Below are 18,203 nucleotides of genomic sequence, written 5' to 3' on the forward strand. Positions count from 1 at the left end.
TTTTTTTGTGGGAATAGACTGCCCTTTTTATTTTTTTTTTCAGGTGAGAGTGGAATGTGAGGTAGAGGAAGTAGGTATATTTGGGGAGGTAGGTTGGGGAGGTAAACAGACAAGACAAACAAGATGCCTACAGGGGCAGAATATGACACATGGGGTGGGTGAACACAATTGACGGGGAAGGATGTTTGGAAATCGCAAGCCCATGAGCCCACAGATGGTAACAGTGGAACTGACATCCCCACCCATGGGCAGTCACCACTGCACCTTCACAGCCCCCAGGGTGGCTGTGCTGGAGGCGGCGTAGGAGGGGCAGGCTCACCCGTGAGTCACACCAATCTCACCTCGAGCTGGCGTAGGGGATCAGCGAATGAACGCTGGATCTTCCTACGCAGAACAGCCCAGACCGTTCGAAGGGTGACAGGTAGCCCTCCTCTGCCCACACTTGCACGGGGGGGATGAGCCCCATCCCCTGCAGCACTTCCACCCAAAGGTGGCACAGGACCAATGGAGGAGGGGAGCCCAGGCTGGGCACCGGACCTGCTGGTGCCAGGTGCAATCGCCAGCTGAGGAGGGACAGGTGGGTCCGCTGGGACCGGCCTTCCCATATGTCCTCTGTTTAGGTGTGTTTAATTACAAGTTAGACAACAGCATTCCAAATTAGTTGTAACAGCATGCAGTAATATTCCCATTAACCCAACACACCAGGGTTCCAACAGTTGAACAGCAAGCATAACACATGCATATATTGCAAGACAGTGGACGTTCCAACAGCATGCAGGGATGATTGGTGGCAACAGGCCACCAAGATTGTGATGTTCGAACAGGGCACATGCATCAACATACATGCAGATATTTATAGAACAATAGGACATATGTCCCAACAAATATTTTGAGATTAGACATACCCATTGAGGTGTGGAATTGCATTGTGTATACACATACAGTAGGGTGTAAAAAGATACCTCCATTAACATCTTATAAGTACTTTTACTCTACACTACATTCCTATTGACTGCAGGTGTATAATCCCTACATGTATCTATTAAACTAGGCAACGTGCATTAGTCGTGTAATGGGTTTGGCTAGTTCATTATATACCTGACCTATATCTGACATACTAACTGTCCAAGCTGCAGATGTTACTGCTACATACTTATATATTTTATTTATATTTATATATCTGCATATCTGGATGTGTTCATGTGACATTTTCAGTTATATTTCTACAGAACCCTACATTTCGGGTAGCACACTCACATGTCTGGGGTACACAAACAAGCTACGCATGTGCCAGATTAACCTATGCATGCCAGCCAATAAGCAACTGTTGAGGACTGTATATATGATTCACAACTACTGGCACTTCCTTCACTTTATATGGGACTGCCCAACTGTGGGTTGACAGCACTTAATACAACAGTACTATTTCTATAATGCAAGGGTACAACTACATTTCAAAGTAAGTGACACACACACACTCCAAGTATTATACCTTTATTAATTACATTACACATATTTCTTCAGGCTGTTTCATTTATTAGATATTACAGCGCATGCAGCAGACTTATTCAAGACATATTAAACCTTTATTAATAGATTACAACACTCTTTATCAGGCTCACTCATTTATGTTATATAACAGTACATGCAGAGATATTTTTTCTGGACTTCTTTTACCTTTATTAATGGGTTAATACACTCTTTTCCTTCCTCTCTGACTTATTTTATGTAACAGTACATGCAGAGACATTATTGAGGGCATTTTATGCCTTTATTATGGAGATACAACACTTTTTTCCATGCTCTCTCACCTATTTTAAATAACAATACATGCAGAAGAATTACTAACCTGCCTGGTGGTGCAGCCTTAGCAGCCTATCTGCATAGGTTTTCTGATTCATAGCACGGTCACCTGCAGCTGTGGAGTACATGAAGGGATATTGAGACATTCCTATCCATTATATAGACTAAATTACCATTCCAGCATACTTCATTCCATGGCTACCTACTCAGTTGTGGGGCATCCTGCATGTCACGGGCCTCCTGTATCCATCGGTTTAGTAGGTACTGCTTCCGTCTCTTCAGGTCTGCATGGTGGTGACGGACCTGCTCACCAGTCCGAGGGATGCCTGTGGCACTGGTGAAGTCATGAGCTAACCGGTTCCAAGCCTCTGCTTTGTACTGGGTTCCTTGGAACTGGCCCTGCAGGAGTCTTACCTCATGACGGTGGACAAGGAGCCAAACCATGTATTTCGACTCCTTGATGCCCCATCTTTGCGCTCTAAAGCATATACCCTCTCCAGCACCAGACATTCTGACTACAGATGGCAGCTACAATCAGTTATGGTGAGTATTCCTGCCTATGGAGCTTATATATGCCGAATCTCCCGCACTTTTTGCTGATTGGCCATTTATGAAATTTCTTGGCTGACTGCAGACCTGCTTAGCAATGGTTAATCTGCCATTTATTACTATAAGTATGCTAACAGTGCATACTTACCCTTATCTGTTATGGCTTAGTGTTTCAGTGCTTTGACTATAGTGCATAGTGTCACAGGTTCGAACCTTGTCATTGCTTTTTATTCTACAACTGTCCAGACAGACTGGGGTTGTGGCTGTGTTTAGCCGACTTTGCTCCACGTTGCTCCGCGTTAATCCACGTTGCCCTGCGGTGCACTGGTTAGCGTGGTGCATAGCTCCACACAAACCTACTGAGCTAGGTAAAGCACTGTTTAGCTATGGGCAACTTAATTGCCCTTGGTAAAGCGCTGCTTAGCTATGGGCAACTTCATTGCCCTTGGTCAAGCGCTGCTTAGCTATGGTCAACTTCAACTTCTTTTCCCTTGGTAAAGCACTGCTTAGCTATGGGCAACTTTATTACGCTGGGTATAACGCTGCTTAGTTACAAGCAATTAGATATCAGGTTCCTTCATATATGTGAATAATATACATTTTGTTCACTGATACATGGGCCATTTCAATACATTTTAGTAAAATCTTAATTTTATATGTCAGGAATCATTTCATATATTACTTTAAAACATGAAATAGAAAGGGGTGTGGTGAGACTTGAACTGTGACTGCCTCCTCTTTGGTCAATGTCTCTACCACTACGCTATTGCTATTTGGCTTAATTTGCATAAGTAGTTCTTATATGCTCTTCGATGTCACAACTGCTAACTGTGGCTGAGCAATGGGCACATCCGTGCAAACAAGCACAAATACGGGCAGCTATATCGGGAATTATAAAAAAAAAAAATTAAACTTCTACATTTTACAATTTTTATGGGGTTTAGTATGTGGAGATGTGTAGTGTGTTTGTTGACGTTTGAGCAGACTTGCTCATGTGTGCTGATGTTTCACAACTCTGACTCTTGCAGGGGCGTGAACCTTTGCACTACTCGGCAGTCGGACACACCCCCTGCCTTCCTGCATGGTCCATGTTGGACTTGCGGTTGAGTCAGCATGCCCTCATGAATATGCATGGCACGCTGACGTCATACTGTTCAACTGCAGTTTCTGTGTAAGATTTATTTAGTCTTACACGGAGGTTTAGAGAATCTGGGGGATAGATATATACAAATCTTCATACATTATAAACATCAATAATTTAAGCATGCCCCCCACTCTTTTATCCATAACCAAAACATTATTTTCTCCAGAATCTTTGTTAAACTCCATTTTCCATTGTATTTGATGTCATTTAGTCTCTCGTTCCATATAGTCCATAAAACATAAAATATTACTCTGTCCATTTTCTTCACCTCTTCCTGTTTTTGTGCACCATAGTAACCAAATTCTATTATTTCCATATGTATTTGCTCAAATTTTAACAAACTTTTCACCCTATTATGGTTACATATTTCTTTCCACAAATTATTTACTCTTTCACATTTCTAAAACACATGCTCAGTAGTCTCAAACTCTCCAGATTTGTTACATATTCTATCTTGCTTTTTCTTGTATGGCATATTTGCCTTAACCAGCAATTTTCTAATAGACAATCTCCATAAAAAACATTATATTCTTTAATCTTTTTATAGTTATTGCATCTCATCATCATGTTTTTTTTCTTATCTACTTCTAAATCTTTCTATGGATCAGTGCAATAAAATGCTTTCATAATATTTAAGTACCATTCCTTTCTATTTTCTCGCATATATTCTTTTGTTTATTTTCCATAATACGATTCCTTTTAATACCTTATATAAAATTAAAGATGCTGCATGTACTATTGGGTTCATTAAACCCAAGCCTCCTTACTATTCATTTATATATAGAATCTCTCTCTTGACTGTATTCAGTCTAGAGCCTCTTATAAAAGAAAATACTATTATCAGTAGTTCCTTTTCATATTTAATAGGAATCATATAGATGTTAGCAACATGAGCATTTTTCCTATTACCATGGTGTTCAACAAGAGTGATTTTTTTCTATATGAAAATATATATAATTTCCAAAAATTAGTCCTATCCTTTACTTCTTTGTCTGTATTCATTACTTCCAAATATTATTCCTAATATATCTATATATTTCCATTGAACTCAATACCTCCTATCATACCTTCAAAACCAAATCCTTTACTTTTCTCTTTGTTTATTTTTAAACCATTTTTAAACCATTTTTTTAAATTTATACTTAATTGTTTGTTTACTTCTTCCATTCATCCAGCCCCGTTTTATTCCACATTCTATTTTTAATTCTTCCCCAGTCTAGACATTTACATTTTGTTTCACATAGTTCCTTTCATAAACAGATTTTATTACTTATTATATTTTTGCCTACATTATATGCCTGCAAAATTCCCCATAATGATTTATATTGAATATTATCATAGGCTTTACTTATATCCCCTATCATAACCTTCACTTCTACATTTTTATTTATATCAATTGTTTCTCTTATTATCCATAATAACTATTGACTTCCTTTTCTTTTGAATACATTTTGGTCATATATTCTATCCGTTTTGCATCATTTTTGTTATTATTCTTATAAAAAAATTATAATCCATATTATTCAATGTTAGATGTCTCCAATTTTTATCTCCTCTTTATTTACTTTTTTAAATCTAAATTTTTATAACTCCTGTACATATCTATTTCTCTTTAATTCCAGTTTCTAACCATTCATTCTTACCTTGTATAAAAATTATTTTTTGCCACCCCTTCATTTATTTATACATCCCATTTTCAATTCCATCCAGTTGTGTTGCAGAATTCATGTTAATATCTTTTAGAACTCCAGTCAATTCTTTCGTAGTTAATTTTTGTTCTACTTATTATTGTCTTTGTTATTTAATTTTTCACCTTTATAAATGTGTTCTATGTTTTCTTCTCTTTTGACAAATAATTCCAATACATATTCTTAATTATTGTGCATATTCCTTCTCGATATTTTACTTGCATACTATCCTTATTTTAATTCTCTTATTATTTTTCCTTCTTTTATTATGTACTCAAATATGGTGCTACCTTTTATTTCTTCCCTCGTAAATAATATTTTTGTTTATATAACAAGTTGTTAATTTTAATTTTATTAATTGTATATATTTCTCTTTCTTTTTATAAAAATATTTTTTTCTTCTTTAATAAGTCTGTGAATGTTTCTTCAAGTAACATCTTATATACTTCTTTTCTTTTCTTTTCTTCCTTATACTTTCTAAAAACACATTTTTTATATTTCTCTTTAAAATTAAACCACCAAACAATCAAACTCTCACGAAGCTCTCTCATAGTCATCTGATTTTTCCATAATTCCATAAGTTCTTTTTTGTCTTATAAATCTAACTCCTTTTCATTAATTCTCTTTATTCAATTTTGTATTGTTATACATTCTTCATTTTACTGTAGTTTTTAACACATAGCCACATGATCTAAAAATTCTGAAAATTCAGCATACTTAATTTGTTTTTATAACTTAACATCTTTATCACTCATATCTTTTTGCACATTTTCTTGTATAACACATTCTTCTATCTTTCTCTTGTATCATTTCATTTTCATTTTCTTGCACATTCATTTCACAGTGTAGCCAAGAATGACCAGTACAACTATATTTTGTGCACTTTAAATCACATTCTTTGCATTATGCCCTGCTTTAAGACATAAATATCTTTTTATCACATTCATTAATTAAATGATCATTATTTCCACAAAAATAACAAGTCTTTGTTTGACCCCTGTATTTCACAAAATGCTTATTGCCATGAACATTAATAATAGGGTTCTATATTAAAAGACCAAAGAGGTTTTTCATCTAACACCTCTTGGTCAACAAATAAAGAGTGAACTCACTAAAGTGCGAATGCTCAAAACAGCGATTTCTTTCCCTGGGAAAGAAACAGCTTGGCCTTCTCTGTGTTTTTGCCTCTTTCCTCACTGTAGGGCAATCTCAGAGTTGGTATATTTAGTTAGGTGGGTGTGGGGGGCAAAGCCCCCATGTTGTTATGTTTGAAAGTGCATGTATGTGTGTGTGTGTGTGTGTGTGTGTGTGTGTGTGTGTGTGTGTGTGTGTGTATGTGCTAGCGATTTCTTTCCCAGAGCATTTGCGCTTTAGTGAGTTCACTCTTTATGTGTCAACCAAGAGGTGTTCGATGAAACACCTCTTTGTTTTTTTAATATAGACCCAATAATAATAGGTACATGCATAACATTATCATTTTCTATTTTCAGTATTACTCCAGATTCCCATTCCCCAGTCCATAGTCATCTTCCATCATATATTTTTGTGTTACCCATTACTTCTTTATATATAGTTAACAAATGTTCTTCCAGTTCTTTTGCTTCAACTTCAGTTCTAAACTGGATCATTATTCTTTTTTTTTTTTTACTGTAAAAAGCTAGCACTACATATTTTGACCATGGATAAATATATTTCTTTTGTTCATATGCAACTAGAAAATTTTCCATGGCCTAGCCAGTCTCAAATACGAAGTCACAAAAGTCTCCTTATTAATTAAAATAAATGGGCTTACCTCTTTTGCTTTGGCACCTAGAGGTACTATGACAGACTCCCAAGTCTCAAACCTCATACCTGTCCAAACTTTCTTGTTTTTTACTGCTCACATGTGCTGTATACTTCTTTTTTTGTTTTTGTTTTTTATTTCTTCTTTCTTCTTTGTTTCTTCTTCAGTTTGTGCATGTGTTTTTGTCTCTGGAACTTTTTCTGGCACAGTCTGTTCTCCTTTTTCTTCTATTTTTCCATGATGTCACACCATGAAATTGCTGCTCCATTTTCTGGCTCACTTTGGTTTACCAATTCTTGCAAATAACTGTCCTGCAACCCCCTAAAATTGGAGGGTTGTAATTATGAATTTTTCAGAGGTAACTGTCTCTACTTCAAACAATCTCCTCTGAAAGATTTCCTTTGAATCTATCTATGTTTTAACTATAATCTTCTTTTCCTTCACAGTCTCCTTTTTCTCCAATGTCTCTGTTTTTTCTGCACCAACATCATCAGAATAAAAAAAAAAAAAAACTTCTGGTAGCAATTTTACCATTCCGGTTAAATTTTCAGTAACTTTCACTCTAGTTTGAGCATAAGCTGAATCAGACATGTTTTCTCCATGTTTCTCCAGGCCATCTCCATGCCTGGAACAGGAATAGGAAGTTCATTGTGTCACACACAAATGCTTCCTCCTACTACCAAGAGTAGGAAAGTTCCCTGATGCCCTGACCAAATTTCTTTCACTACTATAAATAGCACCTGAAGTCTCCCCTGAAAAGAAGGTACTAGCATAGTGGGACTGTTCCAGACAACAAAGGATAAATAAATACATTTAGGCACCCTAAAATATTCCTGATATTTTGACCATCATGCCACTACAATTGTTAGCAACAACTTTTGTGTGGCTCATCTAATTTCCAAAGGCATCTCCTCTAGATCCATGGAAGTCTTAATTTATTTTCGCTCATATCTCATCAGACCCATATTTGAATATAAACCTTGTTTGGCATGTACTTGTCTAAATGTATCACTCAATGCAAGAGGACTCAGAGACTCCTAACTAAAAAGATCAGTAGCCTCAAAAATCTTAGCTATTATAATAAGACTAGTGGTCCTCTCTCTGTACTCAGATTTTTATTGTCTCCTCTGAGGGAATCTGTGTCAAGTCTTTTGTGCCATGTAAGATCCATCCCTGTTTGTCCTTCTATCCCTTCATTGAGCAATTGGTTCCTCAAATGCCAGGTTAAAAAAACAAAACAAAAAAACAAACAAAAAAATAAACCTAAACCTTCATCAACAGATATATAATACATAAGATGTGTTGCCATGATTGATTTATTTCTCAGTGTACATTCCACCTCTGGAACTAGCTTCCACTACATGTCAAATGACTAGCATCATTATTACCTTCGAGGTAAATCTTAATAATAGGTTGGACAACTTCACGTTTTCTTTTGTTCTATCTTGTATCACCCTCCTTGAAACTGGAGATAACTTTTAAATATGGGATATTGCACAGGCTTCTCATGGGCCACAGACAGATAGCCTGTTACTTACATATAAGTCTATGGATTTATGAATAAGTCAGCAATTAATTGAGAAGCCTATTTTAGATGTTGCCTGCAGTATTTTTGAAAAGGGAGTCTCTGAAGGAATTTATTATCTCATTCTTAGCCAAGTGTAAAATTTAGGTGGAATGACAGGTTTTAAGTGATGCAATGACTGGGCATCAGGAATTTGATTTAGAAATTTATGATTGCCATTTATGAGAATGAGGTTTAGCTTATCAGTGAAGGAAGGCAAACCCTGGGAAGTGATGCAGGGAAGAGCAAATTACTCCACCAGTAAATCAATATAAAGGCAGATTAAAGCAGCAAAGAGGAAGTTTGACCAGAACACAGTTTTAGGATAACCGGAAGCTAAACATTCATGGAGTTTTTATGTTCATCTTAGTACTAGAGTCCCATCATGAAGCAACCTTTGAAAATAACAGACAATATATGGTATTTTGAATCATTCTGGAATAAAACTTTCAGGCAGATATAGAAAACTCTGACATGAATTTTATTTTGTACTCTCACAACTTTCTTAAAGAACAGATACTATTTGTGGGATATACCAATTTCATAACAAACTAGAGTGGTTATACTTCTTTTAAATAGGTATGTTCAGAACAGATTCATGAATATAATCCAAAGAGTGCTACAGTAAAATTCTGTGGATCAAATATTTTAGATATACATTTTTTTAATCAGACACAGTTTTGTTTTAATCACTAAACTGAAAGTGAAGATTTTAATATAGACTTTCCTTATCTGAAAGAAATGATTGCCTCCAGCTATTAATTTTATTATCATGACTTTTTTGAGTGTACCTTGGAAGAAATAAGAATTGAACAAAGTATAAATGCATAATTTAATAGCAAAACAGATTATCTTTATTAATGACTATGGAAATAAAACAAAATACACAGGAGTATCTTGAATTCAAGCTTTTAAAGCAGATATGTTTCTGTTATCTACACCATGTGACTTGATCAGACAAAATACCAATATTCCAAGTAATTTTAAAGACTTCACTTTAATTGTAGGACAGCAAACTATTTTGGCATTAGTTAAAGAATTAAAATTCATGTTGAAACTGCTTTGATATTACAAGGAATATGAATTCAAAATGCAAAATTTAAAAACTTGGTGGCATAACGGCATTAAAATGCAACTAGAAACTCATTTCTGAGGCCACCAGTCCCAGGTTAAAAGATCCACTGCTGGTTTCAAATATCCATTACTTTAAAAATGAAATTCAGACTTTCTAAATTGTTTACATAAAAGGCTATATTCAAACGCACTCATTATCTGATCCTTTAGTGGCTCTGTTTGTTCTAAAATAAGTTGTTATGTAAGATCAAAAAAAAAAAAACAGAAAACGAAAATATGAAGAACATGAAGCACATTTTGCTATGCACACCACACATTTGCTAGAGTATGTAAACGTATCATAGGATCTGAGCTTCCAGTTTTGGGATTAACTATACTCAGACTATTAGTAGTAAAGCACTGCACTATCACTCGTACCTTAAAAGGGGCAAATAACAAACCATGCCGACACTAATTACTTTCCATACAAACACCCAACAAAACACCACAACTTACCATGATAAAATGGAAGCCTTTACTATCAGACTAAAACCACCTCACCATTGACACCTCTTTCACCAACTCTATTGAACATATAAAGCAAACACTTACTCAACATATCCAGACTTCTGAAACTCTCGAAAAATCAAAGCTTACAAAATAACCCAAAGCCTTGCACAAACTGAATGATAAAGCATGAACAGCTTTGGGAAAATCTTTCTCTCCAGAAATTATGGAAAGACTCATAATACTGAAAAACATAGAAAATGTGTAGAAAAATGCAGATTCACCTTCCTTAAATCCTTCTTAACTTCACTCAAAAATAACCAGAAACAAATTAATTATTGGATAGTGTGAACAAAATAACTGGCTGTTCCTACAAGAAAGATCCTCTTAAATAAGACAAGGTTTCAACAATTTCAGGTTCCTTTTCTCCACTCAAGAACCTTAAATAATTTTTTAGCCTTCCACTTGCTAACATAATGTCCGCGAATACACTCAGTAACTGAGAAGCATGTGAGCTACAACCCCCACTCATTCTGCTTCAAAATTAAAATAAAAATAAAGATGATGGAAATGTTCCTAGATAAAATCCCTTCTGACTCCTTTATTGGTGTTGAAGGACTACACCTTAGCACTATATTGAAAGCATATCCTAAAACCACCTACTTACACAAACAATAATCAAATGTTTCTAATTATAAACTAATGTGATTGTATTGTAACTAATTATGTTTGCATGCTTATCCAGTTTGTATTATTGTATTAATCTTGTAACCCTGGCCGGTTCCTGTAAATGGCCCACTTGTATTAGTGTTCATGTTGGGTAACAAAAAAAAATATATATATATCTATCTATATATATATATATATATATATATATATATATATATATATATATATATATGGAAGCACTTTACATAATCGAATTACTGAAATCTCGAATGTCATATGGTCGAGACCATATGATCGAGATTTCAGTAAATCAATATGCAAAGTTTTAAAAATAACACTTTACTTACCTTAAAACATTACGTGCACACAGAGGCAAGGCTTCTTATGCGCTTTGTGTGTACATAATGTTTTTATCTTTTATGGTGTTGACAGGAAGTGGAAATCTCCGTTTGCGCTGCTTCGCATACAGCGCAATATGGGAAATTTCCTTTTCCCACTGTAGCGATCTTGGAGTTGGTATATTTAAGTAAGGGGGTGTGGACAGCCCCACATGGTGCAGGGGGCAAAGCCCTGCAAAGCGATGTTTGACTTTTTTTGGGGTTTCATTTTAGAAGTTCAAGTTTCCAAAACTCGATCTTTTGGTCTCGACCATATGAAGTTGAGATTTTGGGTCGAGCTTCTAAAGTGAATCCATATATATATATATATATATATATATATATATATATATATATATATATAGGTATATATATATATATATATATATATATATATATATATATATATATATATATATATATATATATTATATATTATATATGTATATGTATATATATATATATATATAGGTTCATAGGTTCATAGGTTCATACTAGGCTATCTGCCCTAGGGCATTTATAAGCCTAGCCAGAATGTGTTTGGCTTTGCCACCCATTTTAAATTTATTTTGCTATGCCCTTTTTCGAGGTTAGTATACTGTGCCTCTATCTAACAGTGACACAGAAGTGATACCCGGGGTAAACCTACGATCTCCCATCCACTCATCAAGATTCCTCTTGAAGAGAGTCAATGAGGGACTCTGCCTAACCTGGACTGGGATTTTATTCCAGAGTGAAGGGAGCCTCTGGGTTATGAATCTGTCCCTCCAGCATGTCCTATTTATTTCAGTGCTGAGGTTCAAGTCTCTCGAGCGTAGCTCGATGGGATTTGGATTTTCTGAGGTGCAGCATGTCCATTAATTCCGGGTTGGACATGGCTTTATCGTCAGGCACAGATCTCCTCTGAACAGGCGGTATGCCACTGAGTAGAGCTGGAGTTTCTTTAACCGGGCAGCATATGGCATCTGTTTGAGCCCTTTGATCCTCATGGTGAGGTACTTTTGGGGTCTTTCCAGTTGCTGCAGGTGTCTGGTAAGGTACATCCCAAAAGGGGCATTGTACTCAATTATGGGCCTGATGAGGGATGAGTAAAGAGGCACGATGACCTCCCCTGATCTAGATGTGAATCCCTTCATGATTAGGTGGGCTATATAAAATGTTTTTCTAACCACTTTGGCCACGTGGTTGTCAAATGAGAGATTGCTATCAACTTGGGTCCCCAGGTCCCTAATTACTTCTTCTGTACTTAATGGATTTCCACCTATGTGGTAATTTGTGGGCACTTTGTTTTTGCCAAAGGGATGACTATACACTTTTTGGCATTTAGCTTGAGGCCATGGCTCTGGCACCAGTTGTCTGTTTCTATGAGGCCCTTTTGGAGTATGCTTGTGTCGGCTGGAGAGTCGATTATGGAACCCAGTTTGCAGTCATCTGCAAACTTGGTCAGCCACAGTCCTTCCGTGTTGGCCTGTACCTCCGAGAAATATATACCGAACAAGAGAGGTCCCAGGACTGAGCCTTGTGGGACACCACTTGTAACTGGTTTGGAGTCTGACATGGCTCCACCAATTCTAACCATGTGGGTTCTGTCCTTGAGCCAGTTTGCAATCCATCTAGTGACATAGGGGTTTATATTTAAGCTGGTGAGCTTATCTATAATGCCCGAGTGGGGTATTGTATCGAAGGCTTTTTGCGAGGTCCAGGTAGGCTGTGTGGACCACCTTCCCTCGTCAATGGCCTTGGTGACTGTTTCAAAGAAATCAACCAGGTTTAAGAGGCAGGATCTGCCCTTAACAAAGCCGAACTGGGTAGGATCCAGTGTTTGTAGGTCCCCAATATCTTTATTTATGAGGTCCATGATGATCCTTTCCATAGCTTTGCAGACCAAGCTAGTCAGGCTTATGGGGCGATAGTTTCCAGGATCCGTTGAGGCACCACCTTTATGGAGAGGGACCACTGTTGCTGTACGCCACTCTTTGGGCACATATCCTGTAGTAAGGCTGAGATTGAACAGTAGTTTTATGTTTGGGTTTAGCTCTTCTTTGAGTTCATGTAGGACGCAGCCCGGGACACCATCTGGTCCCATTGATGCTGTGTTTTTGCTTTGGAGAGGCGGCTCTTACCTGAGCATCTGAGATGTCAGGGGCAGCACTCTGCTGGGATAGATATTTGCCCTTTTGGTGGGAGGGGAGAAGTTTGCGCTGAACCTGTCAGCTAGGATGTTGGCAATGTCTGTGGGTTCGGTGTATTTTTGTCATTTTGGACTAATTCTGAGCATATCTGGGAATTACCACCCAGGTTCCTAACATAACTAAAGAAAGCCTTGTGATTATCCTTCGTGTCCTGTGCAATTTTTCTCTCAAAGCTGGCCTTAGACAATTTTATGTGTGCCCGTAGTTTTTGCTAATACTGATCAGTGATGCCTTCCCTTTTGGGATTTTGCTTTATCATTTAGTAGCTTCCTCCTTCTATTGTATAGTTTGTTTATGGCTGGGGTCCACCAGACAGGACGTCTGCCTTTGGAGGATTGGGTCTTGGTTTTATTTGGGATCGCATGATCCATGCATTCCTGAAGGTGTTCATAGAATGTGTTTATAAAGGATTCTGCAGTCTGGGCTGTATTTTCCACAGGCCCGGGGGCTTTGAAGGATTCCACCTCAGTTTTGAGGAGTGCAAAATTTGCTTTGGGATGTGAATATCCAGTGAGATTAGTTTATGGTCTGATCTTACCAGTGAGGGATACACTTCTGGTCTGGAGCATAGAGTCCCCATGTTGGTGATGATCAGGTCCAGTATGTTTTCCCCTCTTGTGGGAGTGGTAACAAGTTGTTCCATAGCATTTGAGTTTATAAATTCTAGGAACCTTTGGGCTAGGGTGTTGGAGCTAGAGTAATGCTCCCAGTCTATGTTTGGGTAGTTGAAGTCGCCCAATATAATGGTGTTTGGTGAGACCTTCATATTTTCCAGTGTTCTCAGGAAGGCCGTGTGGGGTTCCTGGGTTTGGGAGGGTGGTCTGTAGCAGGCTATAAACTGGAAGGCAGTTTTACCCACTGTTAGTTGCACATGGATAGTCTCTGATGCTTCGTGCTTTGCCACCAACCTGGAGGTGTGGGTATCTTTGATGAATATCGATACTCCCCCTCCTTTTGTGGTTCGGTCCAAGTTTTGGGGCGAAAAGCATGGTATGAGGTATAACCTGGTAGTGCTGGGGTGCTCGGAGCCCTGAACCAGGTTTCTGTTACCGCACAGATATCGATGTTCTCCTTGCTAAGGAGAGTTTCAGTCGTGCATCTTGAGGTTTAGACTTCTGGCGTTGAGTAGCATTACTCTTAGTTTCTTATCCCTTGTGATACCTATGGAGGTGGGTTTGTCTTTTGAGCCTTGCCTAAAAAGGCACTATGGGGGTAGCAAGAGCCTTTGCCAATATCCGAAAGCCCAGGGTGACAGGTGCAAGCCGTCCCTAGCGAAGCATCGTGGCTTGTCGAGCATATCATCCCAAGCTGACAGGCATTGGATCCCCTTTGAATGACACCAGTACTTAAGCCAATTGTTGAAATTGATCATCTTGTCTTCATATTGTGGCATCATTCTTGGTGAGGGTAAAATGCTACTCAAGGTCAGGGTCATACCGGCCTGGGCTACATGCTCAGAGAGCTCCTTTATGTCTCTTTTCATGTAGTCCAGGGAGGTACGTCTCAGGTCATTCACACCAGCATGGACAATGACTGAGTCATATTTGTACTTGCCTTGGAGTGACCTGAGTGCTTGTGTTATGTGGCGGATCCTAGCACCCGACAGGCTGCTCACCGTGACCCTCTCCTTGTTCAGCCTGGTGAGCGGGACGTCAGTGTGCCTGACGATAGAGTCACCTATTACAAGTGTATCAGGTGTGTTGTTTAGTCTTAAGGGCTGTGACTGTTTGGCACACTGGCTTTGTGAGATATGTGTTGCACGTGTTTTGTTTTGGGGTAGCGGCTGCTTGGGTGTCTGCTTTGGAGGTCTCTGCTTTGGCAGATCTTTATTTAGAGCCTCCGAGTATGTTTTTGTGTGATTGTGTGTTTGGTTTGCTGTCGTGGTAGGTCTATGTGAGACTGGAATTGTAGTGAGTATGGTTTCCTTCTCCTCCTGACTGGTTATGCCAGTACTGAGTTGAGAGAGCTTAGCCTCCAGTTTGGCTATATGGTTGCATCTCTCACATGTATTGGAATTTGTTGGGAGGAGGAGAGGGTTGTCTGTGTACATGAGGCAGTTGTAACATTGCCTCAAGATTCCCAGATTCACCAGCTGGACCGGAGAGGAGATTGACAACTGACCTTTGGACATGCTAGAATAATATTGGGAATTCCTTAATAATTGAAAACTAGGGCCAGTGGGGAGTGAGGGTGTAGTGCTTTTAATTTTTAGTGCTGACTTATATAATTGCTTTAGTGAGCAAGTGCCAGGTAACTTAAGTGCAATGTGTTACAGGTAACTTAAATGCAAAAACGACAAACAGTAACTTACTTTCAAGTGAAACAAGGAAATAAGTACAGTAAGCAATGCAGATATCACTAGTGAGCCACAGAAGCACTGAGAAGCCGCGTATTAGGTGGAATTAGTGTTCCAGGGAAATAACAAGCAAACAAACAACAAGCATATAAACAAAGCTATATTCAGCAGGCCTGGATCTAGTCTATACTACAGCAAACAAGGTGTACCAATTTCAGTAAGATACAGTTCAAATATTCAGGCACTATAAACCTTTAACCAGAAATTCCCAGCTCAGAAGGGCAGAGTCCAGCCTCTTCTCCCACAAGAGTGCAGACCACAAACCTTCTTAATGTAAAATAACTGGCCTGAAGCCCAAGTGCCTAAACCGGAACTAATACACTTTAAGAATAACAGACACTGGGCTCTCAATCAGCAGTTCCCAACTTAGAAGGATGAAAGCTACCTGTCCTGCCACCACAGTGCATGCCACAAACCTTCCTAATGTAAAGCAACTGGTCTGAAGCCCAAGTGCTTAATCCAAAAGACTTAGAATGACAGCTAAACTTTAATCAAGTTACTACCAAGCAGTAATAAATACAATTGAATACTTTAGAGAATGCCTGGATTAGTGCTCAAGTTACACAAACAAAGCTAGATCCAGCAGGCCCGAATCCAGTCTATGCCACAGCAAACAAGGCGCACCAACTTCAGTAAGAAGCAGTTCAGATATGCATGCACTATAAGCCTTCAATCAAAAATTCCCAGCTCAGAGGGGCAGAGTCCAGCCTCTCCTCCCACAAGAGTGCAGACCACGAACCCTCTTAATGTAAAATAACCGGCCTGAAAGCCTAAGTGCTTAAACCAGAATTAATACACTTTTAGAATAACAGACACTGAGCCCTCAATCAGCAGTTCCCAACCTAGAAGGATGTAAGCTACCTGTTCTGCCACTACAGTGCAGATCACAAACCCTCTCAGTGCAAAACAACTGGTCCGAAGCCCAAGTGTTTAAACCAGAAGGCTTAGAATGAGTTACACCAAGCAGTAATAAATACAATTGAGTACTTTTAAGATGATGCAAAAGTAAAAAAAAGTAGGTAGAAACACAAGTACAGTAAAAGCAGATTAAATAATTTTTTTTTTTTTTTTTTTTTTCTGAACAAGTGCTGAGATCAAAGAAACAGATTTGAGTGCTGAAACTAGAAAACTGGCTAGTTATAGGGAAAAAACTAAGCTAGAAGGCTTCCCTCCAACACAGAAGGGCTTGGGGGCACAAAAGCCTACAAATAGTCTATACCACTTAACAGGAAAGGCAGGAAACAAGCTTAATTTTTTTTTTTTTTTTTTTTTTGTTTCCCAGATGCTCTCTTTGTACACAGTAGGAGTGCCTGAAATCAGAATATGATCTCACTGCACTCAGTTGAGTGAGCAAATGAGATGGGCCCAGAAGGAGTATCCAAACACAAATTTACAAGAGGGGCGGGCAGCTGCAAGGCCACCAAGATTAACACCAAAACAAAAACAGGGAGGGTGGGTGGGACAAACTGAAGGGCAGACTGAAACCTTGCAGTTCAGCTAAATATTCTTTCCACACAGTTAAAATCAATTTTAAATACTGTATATATATATATATATATATATATATATATATATACAGTATATATATATATAATAATATATATTAGTAATATATATATATATATATATGGATCTAGGACACCCCATCGAAAACCCGGCTTTCACAGTTTCGCAAAAGCACTTTATCAAAAAAAGTGCTTTCGCGAAAGTGTCCTGGAAGTGTAGGGAATCAGGGGGAAAGGGTAGTGGGTGAGATGAGACTACAGTGGGGATAAGGGAATATTCCATTTTCCCCACTGTAGTGTGTAAGTGTCCTAGAAGTGTAGGGAATAAGAGGGAAGAGGTAGTGGGCGAGATCAGACTACAGTGGGGATAAGGGAATATTCCCTTTTTCCCACTGTAGTGTGATCTCAGAGTGAGAATATTAATGTAGGGGGTGTAGGGGGCAGAGCCCCCCTGTGTAAACATGGTGTGTGTGTTTTTTTTTGTTTGTGTCTGTGTGTGTGTGTTTTGAATTCCATTTACCGAAACTGCTTTTTCAGTGAAAGCAGTTTTGATAAACAGTTTTCGATATGGTTGGATTTGGACAGTTCATCGTTCGATCAACTGTCCTAGATCCATATATATATATATATATATATATATATATCTTGCCTCTAAGTGACTATATCTTTGTTATTTGGTTAGTAATCCAACAGCTTTGTATTAAATTGTGGGACCGAGTGATGTTATATCCTTTTAAAGAATGTAAGTCTATACGGAAATTGTAAAAGTGCTATATATGTATATATGATAAAGTTCTTCGTAGTCTGTATATAATATATAGTATGGAGCTTTTCTCTCTGGGCCTCCGCTGAAAATGGACATTTATCCAGTTAGACTATCCCAGTCAACAAATGTAAAATAATAAAAATGTATACACACACACATATATATATATATATATATATATATATATATATATATATATATGTATATATATATATATATATATATATATATATATATATATATATAT

At 37.9% G+C, this 18,203-nt stretch overlaps 1 protein-coding gene across 1 annotated transcript in view; it reads right to left on the reverse strand.

Moving 5' to 3' along the window:
- LOC122789800 (tyrosine-protein phosphatase non-receptor type substrate 1-like) overlaps window positions 1–18,203 on the reverse strand; it is a 502,255-nt gene that overhangs the window by 326,851 nt on the left and 157,201 nt on the right. The window lies entirely within an intron of this gene.

This window comes from Protopterus annectens, chromosome 15.part0, assembly GCF_019279795.1.
Source record: "Protopterus annectens isolate FY-2018-M chromosome 15.part0, PAN1.0, whole genome shotgun sequence".
In the NCBI taxonomy this organism is placed as follows: domain Eukaryota; kingdom Metazoa; phylum Chordata; order Ceratodontiformes; family Protopteridae; genus Protopterus; species Protopterus annectens.